Source organism: Lynx canadensis, chromosome B1 (assembly GCF_007474595.2).
Source record: "Lynx canadensis isolate LIC74 chromosome B1, mLynCan4.pri.v2, whole genome shotgun sequence".
NCBI lineage: Eukaryota > Metazoa > Chordata > Mammalia > Carnivora > Felidae > Lynx > Lynx canadensis.
The window spans coordinates 54,609,873-54,631,565 of NC_044306.2; the positions used below are offsets into that span (position 1 = coordinate 54,609,873).

The 21,693-nt window shown below is 37.3% G+C and overlaps 1 pseudogene; it reads right to left on the reverse strand.

The window, feature by feature from the left end:
• LOC115512961 overlaps positions 1-21,693 on the reverse strand; it is a 129,751-nt pseudogene that overhangs the window by 103,514 nt on the left and 4,544 nt on the right.

A 21,693-nucleotide genomic window follows, 5' to 3' on the forward strand; every position in this document is an offset into this window, starting at 1 on the left:
CACAGTCCGTGAGTTCGAGCCCCGCGTCGGGCTCTGTGCTGACCGCTCAGAGCCTGGAGCCTGTTTCAGATTCTGTGTCTCCCTCTCTCTCTGACCCTCCCGCGTTCATGCTCTGTCTCTCTCTGTCTCAAAAATAAATAAACGTTAAAAAAAAATTTTTAAAAAAAGAGTAGAATTCAGTGATTTATCATTTACATACACTATCCAGTGCTCATCATAACAAGTGTCCTCCTTAATATCCATCCCCCATCTATCTCATCCCCACCCACAGCCCTCCATCAACCCTCAGTTTGTTCTCTTGTCATAAAGAGTCTCTTACAGTTTGTTTCTGTCTCTCTTTTTCCCCCCTCCCATATGTTCATGTGTTTTGTTTCTTAAATTCCACATAGGAGTGACATCATATGGTATTTGTCTTTCTCTGACTGACTTATTTCACACACTCTAGCTCCATGCATGCCATTGCAAATTCTTTTGCCTCTTTCTTGATTAAGAACCATATAAAAGAGAAAGTGTTGATTTGCCTTCTTAGCATTGTCCTAAATAAATATTCCCCTCATTCTTATTGTCGATGAAAATAAAGAAGAAATAAGAACAGTTAGATACCTTATTAATGCCCCTAAATATTTATGAATTCTCCATGAAGTGTTTATTAAAATTATAGTTGATTTCTCCAAAGAGCGCTACTCCTTGTCTTATTTTCCATGTTGAGAGAATATAATTCCTCTTCCCAATTATCAGGGATATGATAAAAGAACAAAATGAAGTCTTTTCACTTTATGTAAACTGATAGTCTAAAAGACATTTCTGGAAAAAACTTAAACTAACAAACTTAGTAATTTCTTATGTTTCTAAGAAGGCAGAAACTTTTAAGCAAGTTTTTTAAAATGAGAGTTCCAAGGGGCACCTGGGTGGCTCCATTGGTTGAGCGTCTGACTTCGGCTCAGGTCATGATCTCATGGTTCATGAGTTTGAGCCCCACATTGGGCTCTGTGTTGACAGCTCAAAGCCTGGAGCTTGCCTCAGATTCTGTGTCTCCTTCTCTTTCTATCCTTCCCTTACTTGCATTCTGTCTCTCTCTCTCTCTCTCTAAAAAATAAAAAACGTTAATTTTTTTAAAAAAATTAGTTTCAAAATGGTTTGATGTCACCAAGTAAACTAAACAAATTCCAATTTCACATATCTCATGCTGCATATCAAAGGAGAAAATAGCTCTTACATAGTATCAATAGAGAGGGCACAAATTTTAATCTTTTAATCAGTTTTAGTGAGAAAAGAATGAACACTCATGGATGTCAGTGCCATGGAATTTTGAATATACTTTTATTTTATGTTTTTGTATCGTATATTAAAGGGTAGCCCCTCCTTCAATGCCCCTATGACAGTCAAGACTTTTCTCATTATTTGTATGTCATCGGAATTCCTTACTCATGAAGTATTTCTATAATAATAATTGGAAACAAAATATCACCTGCCATTTGATGTTGATTGGTTGGTTCTAGGTTGACTTCAAACACTTTTATTTACTCCTGTCCTGATTATCTATTACTGCATAACAACCACACTCAAACTTGGGCACTTAAAACAGTTTTATTTCGTTCACAATTTTATGTGTAGTTCATCTCTGCTCCTCATGGGACTGGGACAGCTCAACAGGGCTGGAGAATCCACTTCCAAACTACTTCTATGGCTAGTCAACTTGTTCTGGCTGATGGTTGAAGGCTCAGTTTGGGCTATTGTCTAGGACCTTGGTTTCTCTCCATGTTGGCCACTCCTAGAGTAGCCAGCTTCCTTGGGCAAGTGTTCCTAGAGTTCTGGGCAGAAGCTGTAAGTCCTTTATGAACTATAGTTGCAAAAGTCCCATCTGTACTGTGTTCCACTGTTCAAGCAAGTCTCACTAAGCTCAGACCAAATCAGGGGCAGGGGAAGTAAAATCCAGTTCTCAATGAGAGCTGTATACAAAAATGTGCAACCATCTTTAATCTATGACAACTGCAGAAAATGAAAAAAAGATGGATGAGGACCAGAAAAATAAAAACGTTTTACTAAATTGGAAGATAAATCTTCCTTAATCACCTCTTTAATACTCATCTTTTTATTCGTCACTTCTACTATTTTCCCCCTATGTCCTGGTAATAACTACATGTCTACATTATGTTAGTCTTCCTGCCTCTACTATCTTTCCTGCTAATACATCCCAAATGTTAATCTTGGATTACTCTTTCCAAAACACTGCATTCCTCTGGTTTTTTAGTGCCCCCCCACCAAAACTTATGAGACTGAAATCACCTACCTAGGTCTAGAATATAGAAATTATCATAAAAGTATCTAACATCCTCCAAATCTGATCAAAACTTGATTTTCTTTTTATACCTGTTTCCTATTATCTTCCTAGACTTGTTTATTATTCAAGCTTATTCAACTTACTAATTCTTATTCAACTTACTAAAGTCTTCTTAGTCTGGTCATTGTGTCTTTTCTCATTCCACTAACTGAAATGTTCTTATTCCTTCCAGGTTAAATTCTTCCTGGAACATGAAGACTCTCCTAAACAGTAGAGAACTACTCATTCTCTTTTCTAAAACTTCAATACACCATCCTCTCAACTGCATTCAACATTGAATTGTCATAAATAAACATCATTCATGGAAGCATATATTTTCTATTTAGCAAATTGAAAAGTCTTTGATAACTGACACTACTCTTTTTTTTGCATTCTACATTTAGAACAGTTTTGGTGCATGATAGAGACTTAATAATCATTTGTTGCATTGAATTGAATGTGTAGTTTTTCTTGCTACTTCTTTTATACCCAGCTCTATTACCTCTACAGTAGTACCTTTCCTGTAGACATGATAGTGATAGAAATATTTCAGAGTGTTTCTAATTTAGAAATTTAAATCCCCAGTTATAACAGTTAAAATCAATTTGTGTTTTGGGGTGCTTGGGTGGCTCAGTCAGTTAAGCATCTAGCTCTTGATTTTGGCTCAGGTCATGATCTCAGGGTCTTGAGATTGAGTCCCACATTGGGTTCCATGCTGACATGGAGACTGCTTAAGATTCTCTCTCTCTACCTCTACTTTCCCCTAAATTAATAAACAAATAAATAAATAAAATCTGAAAAAAATCAAAAATTCAAAATCAAAAAATCAGTTTATGTTTCATCGAAAATAAATGTTACAATCCAATAATAAAACTTAGGCACAGATACCACCTGAACAGAATAATGCAGTATGATAAAATATTTTTATGACTAAATAAACATGTTTACAAAGTTTATGCCCTACTTTAAGTGCACTCAAAGATAACATAAATTTATATTTTCCATTTTTACATTATTATTAAATTTTAAAAAATGACTCACAGTCGACCTTTACACAGATGTCTGGTGGTCTCATTAACTTGGTAGTGTTACAGAAATATTTCCATAATTCAGTGATTAAAAAAAAAACAGAATAATCATAAAGCACAGAGCAAAAAAAGAAAAGGAAGACAATTTTAAGATAACTATAGATAAGTCAGAAAAGTTCAATAAGATTTGGTTCATTTTGATTTGGCTTCTAAATAATATTTAAATATCTGTTTCTTACAATTCAATGATTGCCCTTTCTCAATTGCTTTGCTCTTTAGTTACAACATATAATTATTTAATTTTATAAATTTCTTGCCAAGCAATTCTTTATAAACACATACAACAAACCATAAAACCTTTTCATAAGTACAATTATAAAGTTATTTTCATGTCCAAAAACTTTAGAAGAGATTCTTTTTTCTTTCTGGAATTTGCAATATGCCCTGTTAGCAAAACTTCAAAGTAGGAACATGATTTTGCATCTGGCACATCATAAATAATCGTGCTGGCTGCCAAGTTTCCCACTGATTGAGTTTATACTAACTTAGTAATATGTTTTAGTTAACTAAACCACACTTTGAATCATCATTCCTTTAAGAGACAGAAACCGTAACGGGGAAATAACTGACGTGCCGCAGTTAAAAAAATCGATGTCACCCATTTTTACTGCATCAGTATCTCAGTTTCCTATGTTGTGAATCCACAGATTTCAGTTGATACAGAATTTTATTCACAGTGGGATGGCTAATTGGAAATTGTAGTCAAAGTGAAAACCGAAGAGTAAAAACCAGAAATAAGACAAACTGTGACAATTACTTCCATGAACACCGTCTAAAATAATATTTTATCCATGGTTATCATAGATGTATATTTATGTAAAAGAGCTGTTAAAGCTACTAAATCTACTTTATTTAGCTCTAGAAACCCTAAAATAATATATTCACTCTGATTACATGTTTTTAATAACTGATGTTATTGAATTCTAAGTCACACACACAATAGCAAGAGCATTATGCTTTCCCTAGGCTTTCTTCTAGCTCTTTAGGTAATTCCATGACTTGGTTTGAAATTGTCTTATTTCTAGTATGTTTTACCAAAACTATGCAAAGAGATGGTAGTAATGTCATTTATCTAGAGTATATTTCTCTAATAATGCTTTAGCTTGTATTATACATTATATTTGTTTTGAACAAAAATTAAACTTTTTTCTACAAAGACGAATAATCATTAAAGATTTAACTGTTTAAGTTTTCTATGAAAAAAATAAAACTACATTTTTTACAATGTGGTTGCCTTTAAAGAAACCCTATTTACGCTAAAAGACTAACAACTCCTTTGACATCTCACAAAACCAACAACAAAGAAAGTTTCTGAAGGGAGAGGGGAGAAAGACGATTCATTACATTTTGTGTAAGTATTTAAATCCAAGATGTAGCATCACATTTCAGGGAAAAAACATTATCAACAAAGAACATTCATCAGAGTTTATGAATCTAGCGGCACCTGGGTGGCTCAGTTGGTTAAGAGTTGGACTTTTGATTTAGACTCAGGTCATGATCTCACGTTTTGTGGGACTGAGCCCTGCATGGGGCTCTGTGCTGACAGTGCAAAGCCTGCTTGGATTCTCTCTTTCCGTCTCTTTCTGTCCCTCTCCCACTCTCTCAGAATAAATAAATACACTTTAAAAAAAAAAAAGAATAACTCAATTACATACAGTATTAGTTTCAGGTGTAGAATTTAGAGATTCAACACTTATATACAATACCTGGTCTTGATCACAACTGTGCACTCCTTAATCCCCATCACCTATTTAACCCATTCCCCCACCCACCTCCCCTGTGGTAGACATCAGTTTGTCTTACTGGAATTTAAATAAAAACTTAATGGAAAAAAAAGAGAATAATGCAATGAATTGTCATGGCAGTCCTCTCACACAAATGTCACAGTGTAAAACGATGCATGCTCCTGATTGGGCTAAATTCCAGTGCGATGGAAATAGTTCCCATAAAAAACTAGCCAAGATCTACTACTGAATTATGCAAAAACAAAGTTCCCAAATATGTCTGTTTTCCTCACTAATATCTCCAATCCTAGAATTCTGTCTAACACATAGTAAGCACTCAATGAATACTGAATGAAATAAATATTCTTATAAATAATCATAACTATTAATTTTGGGAAAAAAACATACAAAATTTTATTTTATTTTATTTATTTTTTTTAAGTTTATTTATTTTTGAGACAGAGAGAGACAGAGCATGAACGGGGGAGGGTCAGAGAGAAGGAGACACAGAATCTGAAGCAGGCTCCAGGCTCTGAGCGGTCAGCACAGAGCCCCACGCGGGGCTCGAACTCACGGACCGCGAGATCATGACCTGAGCCGAAGATGACCGCTCAACCGACTGAGCCACCCAGGCGCCCAAAACATACAAAATTTTAAAATCCACTCTATAACTAGACAAATGGGTTAGGCTTTCTAGCTGCCAACAGGATAGCTGAATTAGAAATTCTATAAACTGGTTCTGAAGGCTATGATGATTCAGAGGTTTATCCTGTGGCAATCAGGAGGTTTAAATGCAACCTCATAATTCAGACGATCTAAAGGGCATGTCATTTTAGAGATATGCAATTCATATGTGTAATTTATTTTTTAAAAAAAGATGAAAATGGATGAGCTACACTGAAGGTCTAAAATAATCAGAATTTTGAAGGCACAGGAGATGCCTCCCTACAACCTATTTACAGTGGAGTTAGAAAGACGGACCTTGAGATTTGCTTGTGAAAATGTTTAAAGCTGTAGGCTGTGAATTGACGGGGTGTGGTAGTGCAGAAGAAAAGACGTGTGTGGACAAATTATGAGGCTTTCCCAGCCCAAGTGCCACTTATTAAGAGTTTATGATCTGCCCACCAAGTGGCCAGATATAGTCCCTACGACCTTCACCACACACTTGGTTATTGGCATTTTGACACTTTTTTTTTTTTTTTTTGCACAGCAGGAGGCATTCCTGACACTATCAATGTAATATACCTGTTTCAGATCACAAACATTACTCATTAACCTTAGGGCAGGAATCTAACAATCAAATATCCTCTGTCACCTAATTCAAGCCAACAGGGGACTAGATAGATAAGAAAACATAACGTAAATAATAGAGAAATACTCAAAAAAATATTGTAGGGCTTTCCTGCTTTCAGAGTCCACAATCTGTTACAGTTCTAGGTTACTAATTTTTTTGTGAACACATTACTAAAAAGGAGTTCAAAATACAGACACTATGATGTAGGGGAATTACACTCTTTAGTAGAGCGGCTTTAACTAGTTTTTTCTTTCAGTAACAAAATCTCCATGGTCTCAAATATGACAGAAAAAAGTTTTCAAGAATTAAACATCTTTTTGTTTTTTCATTTCTTCTCCCTGAAATCTCAACAGTTACCTCTTATAGAATCAATCCAAAGTATAATGTTCTCTATTTGGGGCACGACCACTCTTCTCTCTGAAACCTGTATCTCCTGTCTTCATATTTTTCAGTTAACCAAATTTGACAATATTTATCTTAAAAGTTTAGGAGGGATGAGGCTCTTTCTCACTTGTTTTATTTCTCTAACCTCTTGGTAACCAGGGCGAGGACCAAGTTCATGTTATTCCCTGCTCTGCTGATGACCAGATGCCAATTACGTCCCTGTGTGTAATACTATATGTATTTTAAGACATAAAATGATGAGAATTACTAATACTATTAGATTTTTAAATTCTAAAACACTATTGTATCATTGCGTTGTCCCTAAAGATGACTTTCTGCTTTTAATCAGATGTGATGATAAAAATTGACTTTACCATTTGAGTAGAGCTTATCCCTCAAGATTTTTATGGAAATTAGTTTAGATGAAAGATCTCACATCATATTCTTACCATAACTCTTCACAAGTTGAATCATGTTTAAAGAGCAACTTTCATAATGCATATGCTTGTATTACAAGTAGACTGGGATTTCTTGCATATGCAGAGAAGATAAAGGGAAATAATGCAATGCTTTATTTTATTTTATTTTATTTTATTTTATTTATATATTATTTATAAAATTTTAATTATTAAACAGGTATCTTATTTTGGGAAGTCTTCAGAGATAACACTTATGTTCATTATATATCATCATAATAAAATTGTTTAGGGGTGCCTGGGGTGGCTCAGCCAGTTAAGTGTCTGACTCTTGATTTCGGCTCAGGTCACGATCTCGTGGTTCATGAGATCAAGCCCCACATTGGGCTCTGTGCTGATGGTGCAAAGCCTGCTTGGAATTCCCTCTCTATCTCTGCGTCTCCTCTGCTTGTGCTCTCTTGCTCTCTCTCAAAATACATAAATAAACTTAAAAAAAAAAAATAAAGCTGTTTAAATGTTGCTGGATCACACTGAAGGAAAATACTCTTTCTTTTCTAATGAGATGTAAGATGCAGTGATGATGGCAAGATGACAGCAGCTGGTTCCTTTCATGACAATGAGAAGGGTGTGGCCAAGAAAATCTAGGGCAGTATATTTAAAAGCCAGATACATTTCCGAGTCTCCGTCTAACTCTCTGCTAGGTGTTCCACTACTGATTTCTTCAGGTCTTGACTTCTGTGCCATCATGTCACCTTCTCCTAAAGCAGGTTGAAGAACAGACAATTGGCAAATCATCCACCCTCCAGGCTCCACCCAGGAGCCTGTAGAAACTTCTGAGTGGCATCTGGGCCATTTCTTAGGTACGACCTAGAGCAGCCCAAGGAAGCTGAACCTCCAGGCTTCCCTCTGTATGACTACAGGGAACCACCAAATCTGTTTTCATGTAGTCATGTTTCAGAGTGGCTTGGGGCAGTCTAAAGGGAATTTTTTCTCTATAAATTTGAGAGGGAAACCGGAAAAAATAACTTTTCTCTGTGTCTCAATTCCTAGTAAGGACTCTTGAGAGACTAGTTATAGACAAAATAAATTAACTATATTATTTTTCCGTATGTCTAAATTGCAGTGTGAGTAAATTTGTGTAAAAGTGTAGTGTTGATAAATCTTCTATGTTAGTAATATAGCCAGTCTTCAGGTCTGAAGCCAGAAGCATTGTCAGACTTTGTCCCCAAAGGCCATCCCATTCCCAGATAGAATCCCAGTGGCTTATATGTTCTTTGTGGAGGTAATTAACTTTTTTACCCTGCTGCCCATGGAACTTTCATTTGCTCACTACTCGCTGGACATGATAGATTGCTAAGGTTACCAATCAACCAGTCTAGACCCTCTTGGTGAGTGACACTATTTCCCTATCAAGCCCAAGTGAAGGGACTGTGGTTGGGAATGCCATCTCATCCCCCAAGGCCGGCCCTAAAGCTAAAGTACATAGCTAGGTTAGTTCATGAACTTTCTTCTGCCCTTATAGTTTGTTAATAAAATTCCCAAATTGAGTTCTCCCTCCCTGATTATGGTCCAACTAGCTCTTCAAGATTCCGGTAAGGGTGACCTTATTCTTTTAGTTTCCGGACTCCTTGCCTTCGGAGAACTTGTTGTAAGTTTTCCCAAGGATGAGTTGGAGGATATTTGAGTAGAACCTAAAATCACTCACCTAAAAGTGTAGTGCACTCTCTGCCTTCAACTCAGTGAGCAGCCTAGGGTGAAGCTCAGACATCTGCTAAATCTGTATTTCTACATGAGTTTCTTGTTTATCTGAGGTACTCCTTGAAAGCCTCTTCTATCATCTTTGTAAAGTCTTAATTCCTGTGTCTGGGGGTCCAATAATTAACTCCCAAATCTTCCTTGATAATGTTCCTAGAGGCTTCCACTGAACCTCGATCTCCCCCCTACTCCAAGTTTTAAACACATGTTATATGCTAAGCACTGCACTACGCATTTAGGCTTTGATTCTTAACCTGAGAGAATTCATAGGGCTGAATGGGAGGCAAACACAGAACACAAGAACTCCAAAAATAACTTCTATCTTCACAAAATTAATAATAGAAGCACAAATTAATTCTGAGTCCAGTAAACAGGGAACGCTAGTTACATCTATCAATATTTTTTTGCTTATAGGAATTGGAATGATCACCCCCAGTATCACACTGGTTCTGCTCAGAACGGTTAATTTACCAAACTTTTACAATTTCTGAGCTATGGCTAAAGCCAGTGCGTCTCTTAACACATCTGAAATGTTTTATTTCGATATTCAGTCCATGTTCAGAAACACCATGAATTTAATGAAGGATGAAAAATGCATGGCATCTATTGGCTCCTGGATTACCAACTAATGGTAGCACAGTTGACATAACAAAATTAATTTTGCTTAAGGAATCAGAGACAACTGGAACTGAGGTTTGAGAGGTGAAAAATGAGTGCTTTATCAGCTAAAGTACTCAGCTCTAAACTCCCCTGCTTCTTAAGTACGATGTCATCTAGGTAATCTATTGCTGATTTTCATGTTACATTGCATGCCTACCCATCCTGTCATAATTAAAAATCTCTGAGAGACCTAAAAGCTGTTAATGGCCATCCAAATGCCCACTAAGTGAAATATACCCACTAAAATGGATTTTTGAGAGTCACTCAATTTATAAAAGCTAGATATGACATGTTATCACATATAGGGGTTTAAAAGATGAACTGTGATGGAGATAATCTTCAATGATTAATACATTGATGTTCCTTCTGTTGATTTTTATTTTTAGATAATTCACTGTGTTAAATCTGATTATATTCTAAAATAAAGAGTTGAGATGTACGCATTTATATTTTTTACCCTTAAAAAGGATTCATTTTGACATGTGATGGCATGGTCTGATTACCAGCTACAGTGTGGTGTCATAATCTGTAATTTTAACACCCTATGTTGGAGTGCTTTCTAATTTATGGACCTGAGACACCAGAGTAGAAGCCAGGAGCTATCTTAACCAGCCTGCCATGCTGCTAGGGAGCTGGCATGTGTCCAAAGCTTTGCCATCCAGATATGTCCATGAAAGTCTTAGATTTAAAAGAGAATGAGGTAGGGATAACATATATAGGGGCATGATGTCAAAGGGTAAACTTCAGAGTAAATATTATGTTTCATTATAGTTAGCTTTCATAGGTCTTTCAGGTGACTTCAGTGAAATCCATGATAACTTTTTAAAAAATACTTACATATATTTTATTTTTATTTTAGAAAGAGAGAGAGTGCAAGTGAGGGAGAGGGACAGAGGGAGAGAGAGACACAAAGAGAGAGACAGAGACAGAGAGACAGAGAGAATCTCAAGCAGGTTCCATGCTCAGTGCAGAGCTCAACATGGGGCTTGATCCGAGCTGAAATCAAGAGTCAAACGTTCAACCAACTGAGCCACTCAGGTACCCCTATGTGATAACATTTTGGCTTTACTTCACTTATTTAAGAAATTAGAATGATCCATTGATTTTGTTTTCTAAAGTTGAAAAAAGATCCTAAAGTCATTCTTGCAAATAAATATTTCATAATTTTATAAAAGTTGAAAAAATATAGCTTTAAAGAAATAAATAGGTGTTCATTTGGATTGACCTCTATGTGAAAAATGAATAAAATCATGGCTCAAATACATTTAATTTTTTTTTTTTACTTTATAATGTTAAGTTATATCTCATTTCTTATCTCCTTGCTGCCTTGATTTCACCACACACTTAAAAATTGTTAGACTTGACCTTTATTCTAGGTTGAACTAAAAATTCCTCGAGAGAAAATCTAGAAGGTCTGTGTGTTTAAACTCAAGGTATATGGTTATAAAATGAGGACCACCTCATGCCAGGTTCCATTTTAATGCACACAATAACTATGATAAATGTCAGTTGCCATTTAGCTTGGGATTGTGTTGTAGAACAATACAAGCTCTTCACTAATTTCTTCTTTAGCGACTTGCTCGATTACATAATGCCACCATGCTATAAAAAAAAAAAACAAAAAACAAAACAGTGCCTTCAACTTGGTGCCCACAGAAAGCTCCCATCCCACCTGGGGCCTTTTGCCCCAAGGTCTCATGCACTCTCGTGGCCACCAGTTGAGTCCTCTTGAAGCCAAGAGTCAGCTGTGTTTTCTAAACCTACTTATGTCAACTGTACTCATTACCGATGTAATTTAGTTAGATATTGTATAAACCAATGAACTGCTAGTGAAAAAAAGAAAGCTACCTTTTACAAAAATGTTTATTTTTGCAAGAGAGAGAGAGAAAGCATGAGTGGGGTAGGGGCAGAGAAGGGGACAGAGGAGCTGAAGCAGGCTCTTTTGCTGACAGTAGAGAGCCTGATGTGGAGTTCGAACTCATGAACCATGAGATCATGACCTGAGCTGAAGTCAGATGCTTAACTGACTGAGCCACACAGGCACCCAAAGAAAGCTATCTTTCTATAAAAAACTACAGGGAATGGTTTGGAAATTTTTAATAAATCTAGTCACTGAAATGATTGCTATTGAATGTGGTTGAATGTGGTGTAGGTGAAACAGCTTTGAGGGACTGGGGTAAGAGAAGCAAAATGTAGATGAATTTTTCAATTATATTGTTTTGTAACTGTTTTTCATTTACTTGAAAAAAATCTGATATTGTAAATAACGCCCTAAGGGTGTGATCTATACAACAAAGATGATATAGAAGACTCCAATGAACATATCTGGCAAAGACAAGACTTGGTATTGCATCACATATTGCTAAATTCACGAGCATTTATTATTTTCAAACTAAAATGTTTAAACTGCTTATCTACCTTATTCTCCTCATGAATTCCACTCTTTGACTCAGAAATGCAACCAAACACCAGTGACAACTGTGTCAGATAGGATGTAGAATCGAATAAATTGCAAAACGACTTTCCAAATCAATTATCACTGAAACTTTCCACTATTATCTCATAGTTTTAATGAGTCACCAGATTCTGATCCCTCCTTCACATGTGTGCTCTCATCTTGTGAACCAGATTTTGTCACTTCAGGTCTAAATTGCCCTAATTATCCTCCAAATCGTATCAGCATTTTTGGGCCCTTTCAGTCCTACAATATTTTTCAATACTTCCACCATTATGATACTTTAGCTGTCATAAGGTTCTAATATTATCTTCTTTGCTTACGTCACTCAATCCAGACTTTCCACCTTTCATACCAATCCTGAGCAATTGGTCATACCCGCTGCCTTCTCACTACTTTTTCATTCAAGCACATCTGCAACGTGGGAAACCTTCCTAATGTCACCTGAATGCAGGATAATGAACTCTAACCCCAACTTGGTGATAGATTCTGTATTCTTCCAGTATTTTCTTGCCCATCCTTGAGGGCCTTATGTAATTGCCCTCTCCTTCAGGAGATTTTTCCATAAATTAGTACGGACCTAGTTTTCTTTATTCCTATTTGTCTGTCTCACGTTCTGTTTTATAGGGTGACATGATTATTGAGGGTGTGGGTTATGTATTTTCTCTTTCCAACGAAATTCCCATTGTTGAACATAGGAACCAATATTTTTCATTTCTCCAGTGCCTTTTCATAAAGCATTGTATACACTAAGACCTCAATAAATCTTGTTGGCTGAAAAATGATGATGGGGCACCTGGGTGGCTCAGTTGTTTAGGTGTCCAACTTCGGCTCAGGTCATGATCTCGAGGTCTGTGGGTTTGAGCTCCACATCAGGCTCTGTGCTGACAGTCAGAGTCTGGAGCCTGCTTCACATTCTGTGTCTCCTTCTCTCTTTGTCCCTCCCTTGCTCACACTCTGTCTCTCTCTCAAAAATGAATAAACATTAAAAACAATTTTTTAATGATGAATGATAAATGATTTAAAAAAATGATACCAAAAATAAGTAGAACATGAAATATTTATAAAGCACTTTTGGGGTACCTGGATGGCTCAGTCAGTTTAGCGACTGACTCTTGATTTCAGCTCAGGTTACGATCTCACGGTTTGTGAGACTGAGCAGTAAACTGGGCTCCACACTGACAGCACGGAGACTGCTTGGGGTTCTCTTTCTTCTTCTTTCTCTACCCCTCCTCCACTTACACTCTCTCTCTCTTTCTCTCAAAATAAATAAATAAACTTAAAAAAATAAATCTTAATAAATAAATTTTAAAAATAAAAATAAAAAAATAAATCTTCTATATTGGAAAATCAGAAGTTCTAGTTATTTATATCAAGGATAAAAATCTCATCTCTTGCCCTTATAATGAGTGTGATTTCCTCAGTTTTAACAATTCCTTTGTTTCCTTGTCCTTATAACTTACTATTTCACATGCTTATTATGAGGATTAATGAAATAATTCAAATAAATAGTGCCTGAGACATCAAAAGTTATCAGGTTATCGAAAAATTAATTTCCTTCCCATCACTTATTCTCATTTACACATTTTTAAAAATTTCGTTTGAACATAAATGTTTAAGCTATAATCCAGCATAACTCCAAACATTTTTCTGAAAGTGATTTATATCAAACTTTCTTGGTGTATGTGTGTTGGGGAGGGAATATGTCAGAGAAAGAAATGGTTAGCTGAATAAATATAAATATTTATTATATTTATCTAAAAACTTGGGGGCACCTGGGTAGCTCAGTCGGTTAAGCCACCGACTTCGGCTCAGGTATGATCTCATGGTTTGTGAGTTCGAGCCCCGTGTCGAGCTCTGTGCTGACAGCTTGGAGCCTGGATCCTACTTCAGATTCTGTGTCTCCCTCTCTCTCTGCCCCTCTCCCACTTACATTCTGTCTCTCTTTCTCTCTCAAAAATAAACATCAAAATTTTTTTCTTAAAAGTTAAAAAAAAATAAAAATAAAAACTTTGCGCAGCTCATACTCCTTAACACAAATGAGAAGCAAGGGGCGTCTGGGTGGTTTAGTCAGTTAAGCATCAGACTCTTGATTTTGGCTCAGGTCATGATCTCGCGGTTTGTGAGTTTGAGCCCCAATCCCTGCTTGGGATTCGTTCTCTGCTTCTCTCTCTCTCCCCCTCCCCTGCTCGCGGTCTCCTTCAAAATAAATAAGCATTAAAATAAATTTTTTTAGGGGCTCCTGGGTGGCTCAGTCGGTTGAGCGTCCAACTTTGGCTCAGGTCATAATCTCGCAGTTTGTGACTTTGAGCCCCGGGTTGGGCCCTGTGCTGACAGCTCAGAGCCTAGAGCCTGCTTTGGATTCTGTCTCCCTCTCTCTCTGCCCCTCCCTTACTCATGCTCTCTCTCTCTCTCTCTCTCTCTCTCTCTCTCTCTCTGTCAAAAATAAACAAAAAAAATTTTTTTGAATGTTTTAATGAGCAGACAAGGAATTGATAATGTGACTGAAAATTTACAATTGAGGAAAAGGCAGGCACCTACCTTAAGTACCTGCACACCACATTTCCATGAGTCAAAGTGAAGGAGTGTGGACCCTTCAACTGTAGGTTCTGTTGAGAAGATACAGAAATAAATTTCTGTTTAGGAATCAAATCTGCAAAGATTTACATATACTATCACATAGACCCAGAGTGATATGCCAAAGGAGATTTATTTTGTGTGTTTTATTATTTTATTTTATTTTATTTTATTTTATTTTATTTTATTTTATTTCATTTTATTTTATTTTTATTTTATTTTAGAAACAGGAAGTTTCACTTGGAGCTGGTGGAAATCAAGGCTAGGATGCACTGTGATGAAGGATAATTTGGAATTGGTAACTAAGATTGTTAACTGGGGAGGTAGTATTTGTTCAATCTCAATTAGTTACACTGGTCAATACATCTCCTCACTCTTCTTTTAGCACCTCTATGAGGCTGATTACTCCGTCCAGAATTCCAGCATCAAGGTACTATTTATGTGTCAGAAGGACATCATGATTACATAGAGAAAACCCTGAGAAGCAACGGACATTTTTAAATAGTCCTATGAACCTAAAGCAGCTAAATATAATACAAAATAATACAGCCACACATAAGGGTTTTGGTAAGGGGGAAATCAAGCCCTAACAGTATGATTGACCAGGATTATTACATCACTCAAGAAAATAAATATTCAACAGTGAAGCCTATTTTCTTTCGCATTTAGAGGCCAGACCCAACACCCCAGATTTCTGAGAAGGTAGATAATTGCCTACCATTAAGCTCTTAGCAGAACAGCTTGAGACGAACTCCGAGGCACTTAGAGCTGTTAGCGGGGCTGTGGTCTCTGTTCTGGAAGTCACTGAAGCACAGACCTGACTCTCCCTATGGGTGAGTGAATTAGAAAAGTCTGAACCAGACCCAGAAAAGCCTGAAATTTACTATGAAAACTGCACATCCTTTCTATGCGTAGAATTAGGGTGAGCTGATCCGTTAAAATGTTTGTTAATTCACACACAATGTGTTTCATTCACCCCTTCACACGCGGAAAATTGCATTAAAGGCCATTGCCTAAAAGAAACCTCCCTCTTAGCCGTGCTGTTTCTCCCCTTTATATTAATAGCAAACGAGTACATAGCATTTACCGTATCCCACACCTTGTTTTGAATAGCTTAGTAATTAATCCTTGAAACAACCTTATAAGGCTGGGCTGTCATTACTATTATTACTCCTGATTTGCAAATGAAGAAACAGAGGCAGAAATGGTGGGTAATTTATCCAGGGTAACCCCGCTATAGTGGAGGCAGGATTCAAACCCAGTCTTCTGGCCCCAATTTAATGCCATTGGCCTGTACACTAAGAAAGAAGGCTTTCCGTACTTTATAAAAGATGGAAAATAAAATGCCCTCCCTGGGGAGTATTGTAGCATGTTCAAGAATAGCAGCAGAACTTCCAATCACATAAAACCGCTTCTCTAATTCCAGAATCTCTGCAGAGAGTAGCTTACGTGGGTATAAGCTGTGTGCATATAGGCATGCCTGTGGGTTTATGTGCTCGTGTGTGTGCACGTGTATACCTGCATGAGTGAGAGCATCTGTGTACTTATGTGCATGCATGCGAATCATCTGTGACTCTATGAGCTCACACGTGAGCATATGTGAATGCATGTGAATGTGTGTATGAATGAGCTGCGCTCAAACGTGAGTACATGGCAGAGCGAGGATCCGAGTCCAAATTTGTCTGACGCAAAGCATGTATTCTTATGCTCTACTTGCTCAGTAAATGGAGGAAATAGTAACTGATATTTCTGTTTGACTTTAAGGTCTGCAAAACTTTCTGTGTATGTGCATTGCTTCAACCGAATAAAGAAAAGGTGCACCACGGAATCGCAAATCCTCAGATCCAAAAATTTGCCTGGAGAGTGGAAATGAAAGTTGGGAATTGTGATAAGTTTTGTGTATGTAGCAGCTGACAAGCCAGCCGGAGGAGAAGGGGGGAAAGGAAACAGGTTACAGAAATAATACTTTTATGTGTATATCATCCTTTCACCAAAAAAATCTCAAAGCACATTTTGGTGTTTTCTACCCAATCTTTCCATGCATCAGTAACATTTCCTTCATTATTTAAGGCAAATAAAGTGCCACTGAGAGAAGTCATGTGATTTTCCAGAACCAGGCAGTGGGTCAGTGGCGTGGCCAAGTTGAAAATTTAACCTTTAGAGCTAAAGGAATACGGCCGCTTTGGCTTCTCAGGAGGCCCCAGTGCCTCCTTTAAGTAAGTTACCACATTTGTATATAATCGTCACTGCATATCTGCATCCTTCAGGGCACCTTCACTCCTAAGTTTCCTGTGGGAAGCACATCTCTACCTATTACCCAACTCTATAAATAGCTTCAAACGATTCTCTTGGAAAGAATCAAAGGCCATTCCAGCTGAAGCTCTCCAAAGGAAACTTACAGCAGACACTCTCACCTTCTGGTAACTCTGACACATTAATTTCCCTCAGCCACCTCACTTAAAGAGTGTGTCTGGCACCACTGTGGCGGGGAGCCCTAATCAGATACCAAACCAGCGCTGGGTCAGAAATGATGTCAGATGAACGGCAGTCCCTGGGCCACTGCCTCATTTGGAGCAAACACTGAAATACTTGTGTTTTAGGCTACTTTATGACTTGCCTGAAAAATGACTTTGTTCACCATGGAAGGCCACTAATGTATGAGGTGTTACCCCAGGATTTTAGCACTTTTCCTTTATGCACAACATTCTTTTCATATGCATAGCTCCACAAACAGTGGAAGTATCATGGAACTACTTCCATTATCAATGTCATATATCAGGGGAGAAACTCCATGGCAAAAGGTGTGTTAATACTTTTCTGTATATAAAATCTAGCAAGGAACAATTTTACCAAAGGCAGAAGAAGAAAATGTTTTCATTTTATGCCATATGGTTTGGCTTATATCGGATTTACACATTTGGGTTTTCTTATTTATTTTTAATGGTGGTCCTTCACCTCGGGTACGTGAATGTGGTTTTCACCTCGCCTCTTTGGGACCGTGCCTGTCGAAGGCTCTGTTGAATGGGGTTCTGAGAGTCAGCTGGACCTTCTGTTAGCTGATTCTTCATCTCCACCTATCTCCTCACGATAAGCTCCTTCCCTTGGGAAGAAGCCACACTTAGCCTGTACTGGGACCGGGGGAGAGCTGCCTTCTCCAGACATCACTGTTGTTCTCATTATCAGTCACTGAAGATATCGCCGTGCGACTGCGCAGAGAATATCACTTCTCCTTCTCAAAACTCTCATTTCCCTCTGTACTGCTCCTGGAAAATCAGGCCCACAGTCCGGTCTCCTTCTGGAAATTATTTGGTAATAAGAAACAGACCCAAAGTGGTGTTGTGAGGTGAGGCTGTGACCTTTCACCTTTCAGAGACCTGGGTTCCAAGCCTGTCTAGAGGTTGGTGGTCTTTGCCTAGTCAATACCCGCTAGTTTTCAATGGCACACAACCGTATGGGGTGTGGGAGCCACATCACATTATTCCCCAGAAGGAGTCAGCAAGCGGATGTGTGGGTGCAGAATCTAGCAGACTTTCTGTTTTGACTTCAGTAACTTCCAGTTTTGTAGAAAATAATTTGTAGCAGGCTGGGTGCTGGTGGGGATAGTAGGTCAACTTTTTGTATGTAGGTCACATCAGATTGTTTATGTACTCTCAGATTCGTGGCTTTGGTTTAGAATCTTTCTTTATATACTGTGATTAGTCCAGACTCGAATCTATACTCCTAATATGAACCTCATTCCCCCGACGGATACCTTTCAATCTTTATTTTGGTGTTCTCACAAATTATATCTCAGACACTTTAACTGATGCAAAATGCAGTTGCTTTAATGGTAATATATAATTTTCCAGTGTATGGATCTTCGAAGACAACCCAAGGTGTCAACTTTATTTATCAGAGACCCATCTTGCTGTTGCTTTCTTTACTTTAGAAAGAAGTTTACTCCATTATAGTAACTGAGAATGGCTTTATGCTATTTTTACAGTTCCAAGATTAAATTGCAAACCTTGAAGACTAAGGCCCAGGTCTTTCTGGCTCCAACTCATAGAGGCTATTCACGTATTAAACTAGCTTTGAGTGGCTCTGAGACTAGTGGCCATATTTCGTGGGCTCAAATTACAGCTCTGTCCCTAATTGTTTGTGTGGTGCGGGGCAAGTTACTTGATCTCAATCCTGGCATCTCAATTTTCTTCTCTGTAAAATGGGACGGATAACAGTAGACTTGTCACAGGGCTGTTATGAGTTCATCTATGTATAGTTCTTAGGACTGTGTCTGGCTCACAGAATAAGTATTATATAAGGATTTGCTGTTATTTCATAATAGAAAAAGAGCAAACCACCTCTAGTCTGTCCAGTATTTCCAGAAGGCCAAAAGGAGCTATTTGATAACGAAAAGTGTTACACATAAAATCTAAAAATAAATGACCTATATGAGTCAAAAGGCAGTAAAAGAGAGACAGAAGGGGGTGGTCACAGTCCATATCCAGTTAGGCCAATTTCAGGATTGCTGTGTTAGACCAGCCAGTACCCCAGTAACCCAGAGACCTCCAATTCTTTTCACCTCAGTTGTCACCCATCTGTGTCCCCCAATGCTGAGTGTGCTCATGAGATTCTTTGGCATTGTTATTTCAAAATATTGATTAGCACTACACCAGCCCCAGGTGCCTAAGGACCTAAGTAACATTAACTCTTGGAATCTTATTTATTTATTTAAACTCTACCTATTAAGACTCAAGTAATCAAACTAAGGAAGAAGAAGAAGAAGAGGAGGAGGAGGAGAAAGGAGAGGTGGAAGGAGGGGGAAAGAGAAGGGGAGGAAGAAGGAGAGAGAGAGGGAGAAGGAGAGGGAATGGGAGAGAGAGGGAGAAGAAGACTAGGAGGGGGAGGAGGAGGAGGGATTCTGCTCCTCCCCCTGCTTGTTCTCTTTCTTTCTCTCAAAATAAGTAAAAATAAATTAAAAGAAATAATATCATCCCTTAAACTATATAATGCTTATATTTTGATATTGCTAAGTGAACAGTGGTACATGCGTTTCCTGTTTCAGAAAACCGAATTGTTTTTAAATAAAATTTTAAAGATACAAATGAAAAGACTTATACATGCTACCTACAAGTTTATATAAAATTTTTACATTGTTACAGAAGTAACAACTGGCTGGCTAAACTTCGAAAGGCCCACTTTAAAGTTTTATGTGTCTAGCTTTTTGAAATGCTTCAGGAATTTTGAAATAAATGTGGAAGACACTATAGGCAATGTTTATGCCCATGACTCAAGGGCATAATTTCTTATAAAAGTCAAATTTTGGTCAGATTTTCCACTGACAAGAATGAAGCGTTCTTAGAGAAATAAACTTAATCAGGGCCAGCATAGGTATAAGATGAGTTTGGGAGAACTTAGTATGCCAGGAAGCAAGGAATCTATCCAAAAAGAATTGGATCATGTTAAAGGGGCATAGGAGAGAACTTGAAGAGACTCCCATTAGCCTAAGATGAGATAGTTTTGGTGTAAAAATAATAGTTGCAATGGATTAAAATGAATCTCTGCATCCTAGCGACACCAAAAAGAACCCCCTTTGGGTGTCTTGGAGGTTGGTAGTACAATAGCATGTAATCCCGAGTATCAATGAATTAGGGGAAAGTTACCCTGCATTCAGGATAACTACATAATTGATAAAACAGAATATCTTTTTTTTTTTTTTTTTTTAAAGAGACTCAATGTAAAACTGTATTTATTTATTTGGGTTTTGATTTTCAAATTTTGAATCCAATATACTCAACATACAGTGTTATATTAGTTTCGATTATACAATATTGTGATTCAACAATTATATATATTACTCAGTACCCATTGAGATAAGTGTGCTCTTAATCCCCTTATAAAAGAATTCCGGAAATGACAAAATCGGAGAAGTATTATTTGCCAACCCCAATGAAATAATGGATCTATACAACAGTCATCAGTTACTGCTAAAAAATTTGAGTGATGGGGATCCTTATAATGGAGAATCAGACTGATCCCATCTGATCCCACTGATTGGTCTTAGCTATACTAAGAGCAGGGGACCAGAAAGGTGTCTAATGACTGGTTGCAACAAGTATTCAGCATGGTCTATGAATAATTGAAGTTGAATGTGATCAAGCCTCTAGATTTAAATACCAGTTTACAGGAAAAATCTAAAGAACAAAAAAGGGAGCAAGAGAAAGCAACCTGCCAAATCCAGAATGCAGAATATTCTAAACCTTCTATCGATCAATGGTGCAAAGAGAATGGGGTGAAAGGGGACTATTACAGAGTAGAGACTTAAGAGACTAACAGAAAAGCACAATGGTTTGATATTAATTTTTTTAGCTTTATTGAGGTATAATCAACAAGTAAGATACTTAAAGATATAATCAACATGTAAGATACTTAAAGTATCTAATATAATGATTTGATATGTATATTGATACACACACATTGTGAAAGATTCCTCCCATCAAGGTAACTAACACAACCATCACTATACCATATATATATATGTGTGTGTATACACACACACACACACACACACACACACATATTTACATATATACAAATATGTATATGTGGTGAAGATACTGGAATTCCATTCTCTTAGCAAATTGTAATTATACGATACAGTATTATCAACACTAGTCACCATGTTATATACATTAGATTCTCAGACCTAATTTATCTTAGAGCTGAAAATGTGTATCCTTTTACTAAGCTCTCCCTATTCGCCCCCACCCCAGCCCCTGGCAACCAGCATTCAGCCCTCTGTTTCAATGAATTTGAGATTTTTTTTTTGAAGAGTACTCTCATATAAATGATACCATGTAGTATTTGTATTCATTCGCCTTATTTGGATCCCTATTTTCAAAACAATTAGGGTAACTTGAATACAGACTAGAACTATGAAAATAGATGGTGTTTGGCAATGATAAAATTTTATTGGTGTGAGGGCCTGATGGTTAATTTTAAAAGTCCTTGGAATTTAAAATTGTGCACTGACAATATTGACAG